This window comes from Marmota marmota, unplaced genomic scaffold (assembly GCF_001458135.2).
Source record: "Marmota marmota marmota unplaced genomic scaffold, marMar, whole genome shotgun sequence".
Lineage (NCBI taxonomy): Eukaryota > Metazoa > Chordata > Mammalia > Rodentia > Sciuridae > Marmota > Marmota marmota.
The window spans coordinates 5,650,902-5,658,309 of record NW_026000243.1 but is presented as its reverse complement, the minus strand read 5'-3'; the positions used below and the strand labels follow the sequence as shown (position 1 = coordinate 5,658,309).

At 42.0% G+C, this 7,408-nt stretch overlaps 1 protein-coding gene and 1 long non-coding RNA gene across 3 annotated transcripts in view; one reads left to right on the top strand and one right to left on the bottom strand.

Annotated features, from left to right (window-relative positions):
- Positions 1-557, bottom strand: part of Fli1 (Fli-1 proto-oncogene, ETS transcription factor) — a 128,734-nt gene extending 128,177 nt beyond the window's left edge. For both annotated transcript variants that reach the window (XM_048796117.1, XM_048796118.1), the window contains exon 1: positions 344-557. The gene's annotated coding sequence lies outside the window, so the exon portion shown is untranslated. The remainder of the gene's footprint in view (positions 1-343) is intronic.
- Positions 1-7,408, top strand: part of LOC125614032 — a 65,789-nt gene that overhangs the window by 4,837 nt on the left and 53,544 nt on the right. The gene's annotated exons all lie outside the window — the stretch shown is intronic.

Sequence of the window (7,408 nt, the reverse complement as noted above, 5' to 3'; positions counted from 1 at the left end):
TTTTTTTTTTTTTTTTTTTTTTTTTTTTTTTTTTTGGCTCCTGAAGCCACAACAGACACGCACGAGTTCAGGAACAAAGTCCGTTTCTCCAGCTCATAGATTCCCTTCACTGCTTCTACACTCCTTGGCCCTTTCTCAGAGTCTCCCCATTTTCTTTGCAAGACCCAGTGGGATATGAAAGGGGGTAAAAAGATGACAAAATGAGAAAAGAGAAAGAAAAAAGCAACTCCAGAAAACTCCTTATTTCCCAACTGCAACCAGCGCAAGCAGCCATGGCAGAGAGGTGCCCAGACCCTGCATCACCCATTCCCCAGGGAGGATCAGACACAAAGGAAACACTCACCTTAGACACCCTTTCCTGCTAAGCCAGCAGGAGCCGAACTCCTGCAACTCCAGGGTGTTCCAGTTGTCTGTGCTTATTGTCTCTGCTCAGAGTTCCCCACACCTTAGCAGTACAGAATTAAACCTTGCTGACCGCTGGCAGTCAAAATTCGCCTTTCTTTCCAGCACAAGCAGATAGGCGACCTCAGCTCTGGCACTTCGTGCTGGGCTGCCGGAACCGCTGGAGTAAGTGTATACACCAAGGCTTTCCTCTTCGTTGCCTCCCACTGGCTCTCTAGGTCCCACTCCCTCTTCCTCTCTCTTTTCCCCTCTTGTAATTTGATTTCCGTTTTCTTATCAATATTTCAACTACTGTCTGATGAATTGTTCTAATAGGGCAGCCATCCATCTGCCCCCAGCTGCTTTTCCAGAAACATCCCTAAGTGACTAGGAAACTTCAAGGAATGCTAGAAACCATACACATATCCCACATATAAAGAAATACAGCTATGTGAAGCCAGGCACATGAGACCCAGGCTTTCTTCAAATTGATTATTTATTCTCTGAAAATTTCAAATTATTGCCATGCAAATGATCATTCCTCAGACTTTAACGATATTAGTGAGGTCCATATTCACTTTTCATGCACCTACCTAAAGGTTGTTCTTTTCACTTATTTGACCTCTCCCAAGAATAACCTTCTTCTGATCTATAGTTTTCAAGGCATTATCTATACAAACAAAGTGGATTGCAAATGTCATAGAGACACCTCTATAATGGAGTTTTGATTTTTTTTTAAAAAAAAGTATCTTAAAGCACTTTTCTTAAGGAGTTGTTTTGACGTCCTCACATTTGTCTTTTCTTGAGATTTAAAATGTTGCTCATTTCTTCACTTTCCCTTTAGACCCAGTTTTGAACGGGACTTACGCTTTGGTGTTCACGGCTCACACGCCTCCTCTTGGCTGCCCAACCCCTGGATCATCCACACAACAGATCCACAATTGCCCTTGAGTTACTTTTGTGTTTTCCAGTGGGAAGTTTTCACACCCTTGCACTCTCCCCTCTGGGTCTCTTGTGACAAGGAATTGCTCACCAGATTTCTGCCTGAAACACCCTTCAGGGACTGAAGTGGTAGGTCTTAGAAGTTAGGTTAACTCCATTTAACTGAAGGGGAAGAGGCAGAGGTGACAGAGCAGAGCTGAGTGTTTCAGCTTTTAAAAATAAACCCAACAACTTTATGCACCCCCATACTTTCTCCTCCCCTTTCCTCATTGGGTAACCACGTCCCTGACTGCTTTTGTTCTGGAGCCTTCAAGAAAAATTGGTTTTCTACCTACACCGGTCACCCACTTTCCCTAACTGGCTCTGGAAAATTCTGACCAAAAGGCAATTGCTAGGATTCCATTTCAGGAGAAAGCACACTTATCACCCAGATCTGCCCACGTGGGGGGTACAAGGACTGGCGGCAGGGTTATTCATTATTTCCTTCTCAACAATATCCCGATTTTTCTCTCCTGTCCCTCCCCCAAACCTCCACATATTGAAACATTTTGCTGCTTAATAAGAGCAGCCAGGAGAGCTATGAGGTGAAAGGCCAGCCTGGGACCGTGACTGGGGCTGCCTGGGCTCAGCACTGACGACCAGGCGCCCCCGCCCTGCACATTCCTGAACATTGCTTAGGAAAACATGACAGAGCTTAGGGAGAGGAGGGAACAGAAGGACAGGAGCCACTGCTCCCAGAATTTTGTTCTTGGGATTCCTGGGGAGATGTCTTCCCTCCCAAAGGTACAAACATACTCTTCCAAACAACAGCAAATAAAATAATATGTACTCCTGTGCTATCTATACTGATGCCATGCATTCTAGAAATAGGTTTTCTATAGGTTGATGGATAAGTTGGAGATTTGAAAAAGAGGCCTTCAGCTATAATAGAGAAAGTGAGAACAAAACAAAATGCCTAATACTTCATCCTTGGTTTCTTCCTTTCTTCTCCTCCTTCCTTCCTAAAAGAGGATTTCTAAAGGACCTCCTTCTAGACTCTCCCTTTCTTCTTCTGTTTTCACAGTTATGATCTCCTTATTTGTAGGTGCATCTCTTTAATTTCTGTCTCTCCTGGTTAGTTTGTAAGATCCCTAAGGGCAGGTGCACAGTTCATTTTGTTTATGACCTGATGGATACCCAAAATCTACACTGGTATTGGCAAATAGAGAAGTGAAACAATTGTTTAACTACTTACTCTTCTACTTTCTGATCAATAACTAAAGAGAGGAATATAAAACAAAATAAACCATCACATTGAGGTTAAGGAAACACCAACTGGAGCATTTCATCTGGGTGATACTGATTCATTTTCTTCTGCAGTCAGTACTTATGTGTTTGTTTCAATGGTGCACAGGTGGTTTAACCAGGGAGCCTGAGATCAACCCTGTTCCCAAGTATCCTGAGTGTGATCAGCTGACAGAGGTGGCCAGTTGTCCTAGGTTCGGTACCAATCCTTTCTCTGTGTATGTTTCCTATTTCCTACTTTTCCTGTGATTTCAAGAGTCAGATTGGGGTACTCATTCCTGTAGCTAAGCAAATGCTAAAAATCTTGGTGGCCCTGGAAAAACAGATGAGCAGACAGTGAACTGAGAACTAACATAAAGTCCCTTTTAGATTGCATTTCAGAAATGGACATATACCTGAAGCCTGCTTTGTGTAAATGTGTTGTGCACACGCGTGCATGTGTATGTGTGTGTGTGTGTGTATGCATATGGGTAGTGGTTGCAAAATGCCCACTGGGAGCCCCAACTACCCAATTTAAGCTTAAGGGCTGGATGGAATAGGACATAGCCTATCTCATTCTGCAGGAGGTTATGGCCAACTCCCTTTGTCACCTGGAGCCTTCAATTCACCAGAAGAAAATTGCTAAAATTGGTAACAGCTGCCATAAGGCAGGAGCAAACGAGAGGAGGGGTGAGCAGAGAGAACTCATTAAAGACAGCTTATCCCTCCAACCCTTTCCAAAAGGAGAGTGGGAGGTCCAGTTCTCAGTTGGCAGTTATGCTCCCTCACCAGCCTCTTCTAACCTACTTCCCTGGGCTACAGATTTGCAATTGGGAGCCTGGGTAGCAGGTAACCCTGTTGTGGAGATCAGAAAAGCAGGAGATTTGAAGTTAGGGGAGCAGGAGAATATAGCTGGGTGGTGTTCTCCTGGGTCATCCTGGGACTCTATGATTCTGAGTAAGATAGATTAGGACTCAAGCTTCCTTATCTGGCAGACAAGGTGGCTACAGTTAGATCATTATGAGAGACCTTCCACTTTTAATATGCTACAATTCTGTAGGATTATTTGGCCTGAGAAAGAATGTCAATGAAAGGCAAATCAGTGATCTAGGGTTAGAAATTTGGGTTCCATTCTGGCACTGTTCTGCTGCAGTGGTGTTTTGGGTGAATGATGTCTCTTCAAAATTTTTATGCTGAAACTCTAACCTCCAGTACTTCAGGAGGTGATAGTATTTGGAGACAGGCCTTTAAAGAAGTAACATGAAGTCAAATTGTGGACCCTAATCCAATATGACTGGTGTTCTTATAAGAAGAGATGAGGACACAAGCAGGTGGTAGCACAAAGAAAAGATCCTCATCTGCTACCCAAGGAGAACAACCTCAGAAGACACCAGACTTGGTGACACCTTGATCTTGAATTTCTACTGTCCAGCATTGTGAGAAACCAAATTTCTGATTAAGCCTACCAATCTATAGTATTTTATATGGTAGATTCAGCAAACTACTATAACTGGAAAATAATATTTTACCATAGATTTGGGTTGGCCAAGCAAGTAAAAGGGAACTGACAATGTTGAGCAATTTTACTCAATTCTTTTAGAACCTGCTGTGATGGTCAATATAAATTTATTAGTGTCTTTTTTTTTCTGTCCATGTTCCTATCTTTAGGGTTCTTTACACTTTGGATAAAGTTTACAGACACATTAAGTTTCAGCCTTCTTTGTGGATTTTCCATTCTTTTTCTCTTTTTCATGATGGAGAAGAAGCTGTTCGAATGCACAATTTCAGATTTTAAAGGGTGGCCAACAAGGAAACTTATGTCTCTTTATCTGTGTTCTCTTGTTGCCTGTGACAGACTGCAACCCTAGATTGAGCTCCTGGATATTCAGGGACAGAGAAGGGGTGGGAAATCTGGTGAGAGAGATAAGTCCAGGAAATAGAGGCAGTGACCAGAGCAGGGTCCATGGAAAGAAGAATGGGTGGATAGGAGTCTCTTTGGATTACAGGCGGTGTGTGACCTGGCTGGACCTTTGATTCCCATCCTTCACCAACAGACACACACACACATACACACACACATACACACACACACACACACACACGAGGAGACTGTCCTTGCTTCCTGATCCCAATTTTAAAAATAAAAGAAAATAGAAAAACAAAACAAAACCATGGACAGAAGTCAGTACTGGGTCAATTTCATCATGAAGGTTTTGGGGGGTATATTTTTAAATGGGGTTGACTGGAGTGGGATGAGGTGCAGGGTGATACATGGATGAGGAGAAGGTATACATAATATCCCTATTAGTAATGTCGGAGGATATTTTTTTGCAGATTAAGATTCATTGGGCCAAATGCTTCCTACTTCTAGAGGAAAAAGATGCTACATAAATATTTGTCTGACCAAATACTGGTCTGATGTGTTATTATTAATATTATGGTAACCCTCAACTTTGATGGACAGGGGACAGTGGAGTCCCAGAGACATCATGGCCACTATTACTTCACTGTACCTTACAGCTGAGCACGAAACAATGTGCCCCACTTAACACAATAAACACTGGGGATTCACAGCCTTGAGAGTCCCTCTGAGGGAACCTGGTTTTCCTAGATAAGAGATCAAATGTGGAGAGTGTTTTCATTTTCTTGGTGTATGTTTTTAAATCAGACTTTGAAAACTAAGATGTCTCCTAGATTTTTGGCTGAGGGAAAGGAGGACATAGATAGCCAAAGCTTTTTTTTTTTCTTTAAAAAAAAAAAAAAAAAAAACAGACCTATGGGTGACACATAGGTGAACTATTTGAGTCTGCAATTCTCATTGCTTCCAAGAGATTGGAAATGTGGAGCTATAAAGAGGGGCGATTAGATTTCACCCTCTGTACAGCCTGGAGGCGACTTCTTTGGGTGACGATTTTTAGGGATTCTACTTTGCAAAAAATTGACTGGAATAAAATGACTGGAAAGGAATGAACCATGGAAAAGCAGTGCTCTTCTTTGAGTACTTAATGTCCCTGCAGCCCTTACTATACTCTCCTTCCCAAGCTCTGACCAGAGAGTGAGTGTGAGGACCAAAACATGCTTGATTTAAATTAGAGCTTTATTAACTCAACTGGCCACCTCTGCTGGCTCTTGTGGTTTTGAGATCCCTATCCTTTTGTATTCTACCAAATGTTTTATCTTAATGGCAACAAAAGTGAAACATCAGAGCTGGGGGTGGGTGTGTTCCTACTGAAAACCTCACAGGTCAGCAGAGTTAAGTGTGTACCAAGACTTCAGCTTGCAGTCTGGGGAGCCAGGTACCCTAATCTTTTATTCATGCCCCCCTCTAAGCCCCAGATGATTCCAGTGTTCAGCCAAGTGGTGAATGAGGCTCTCTTAACTTTCTAAGGAAGGAAAACCTCTCGTGGTGAAAACCCAGCAAGGTGTTTGGAGTGGATTCCTTGTAGGGACCAGCAAGGGTGGATGGTGATCATATTTTTCAGTTGGGCAGGCCTTTCAATTTAGAACCAAAATAAATTTTGGCCTGGATCTTTAGAAGAGAAACTGGTCCTGGCTGTGGGGCCCAGAACCCAGCGAGATGATAAGCACTTGCAATCTTAAACACTTATCTCCTCCTGTATCTGGCTTTCTTGCATTTATAAAGTAAATCGGGAAATCTCACCACAACAGACTTTCCTGTGAGGAGGCTGGCATTTCCTGCCAGCCCTTGGGGACAGGAATGGAGGGAACACATGGCTGAAACTCGGGCCCTCTCATTTCAGCTCCTTTGCAACTGCTGTGGTAGGAAAAGTGGAACCCACCAAGATCAACAAGGGTGTGAGCTAGAGCTAGGGAGGTGGTTATTCTAATACAGCTTTCTAAAACATAAAATAAAAGAAAAAAAGCATAGTTACTTGCTTGAATACACAAACACACATTTGCACTTTTAGCATGTGTGTTTGTGTGTTTTGTGGAGAGGCAGCTGACATTAATTGATGCCACTGCCATGCTTGTGAAAAATGACCATTAAATTGGTGACATTAAAAGTTACATAAGTTATAAAAAAAGTTATATAAGTTCCATGGTTAAGCATTTTTAAAATTTCATAAATAAGTAATACTTTTGTAAAGGGAATTGCCCTTCCCCACCTCTCACATTTATCTTTAGAATAAATTTTATCTGAGATTCAATATATGTGCTATTGAAAAGGCCACCCATGCTAATAAAGGAGCAAGCATATTACTTCTGTCAAAGAAAGATATGAGTGTACATAGAAAACCTGATATTGTTTTACTATTATAGCATTCATGTCATATATTTTATGTAGTGCTTAGAGTCATATGTGACTGGAAAGGACCCAAGAGAAATTCATGCTCAATTTCCAGATGAATAGAATACCCAACCCAAATCGCTTTTTGTTTTCATAGAAAAATTTAAATGTTATTTCATTAAAAGATATGATGATTGTTGATACTATCTTTGACTTGGTGAAAACTGAGTCTCATGTGAAAACCTGAGTCTGAGCAACATTAGGTAATTTATCAAATCTTGCAGGGTGAGCCACAGAGCAGGGATGGGCTACTCAGGTTGTCTAATTTCTAATCTCACGTTCCCTGGTTGAGTTTATAGTAACAAGTCCCATGACACAGATGAACTTTCTATCTCCTTTGGGAGGTGGTGAGGGTCGTGCACTGGTGCACTGATGATACCCATTTACTGATTTTCACTACTCCCTTTTCTCCATGTATGAAACATCCAGTGTTGCCTTCTATTTCCCTTCACTTCATGCTGAGAGGAAGAGCTGCAAAGATAAGAGAGAGTTCACACCTCCACCCAGCTTCCA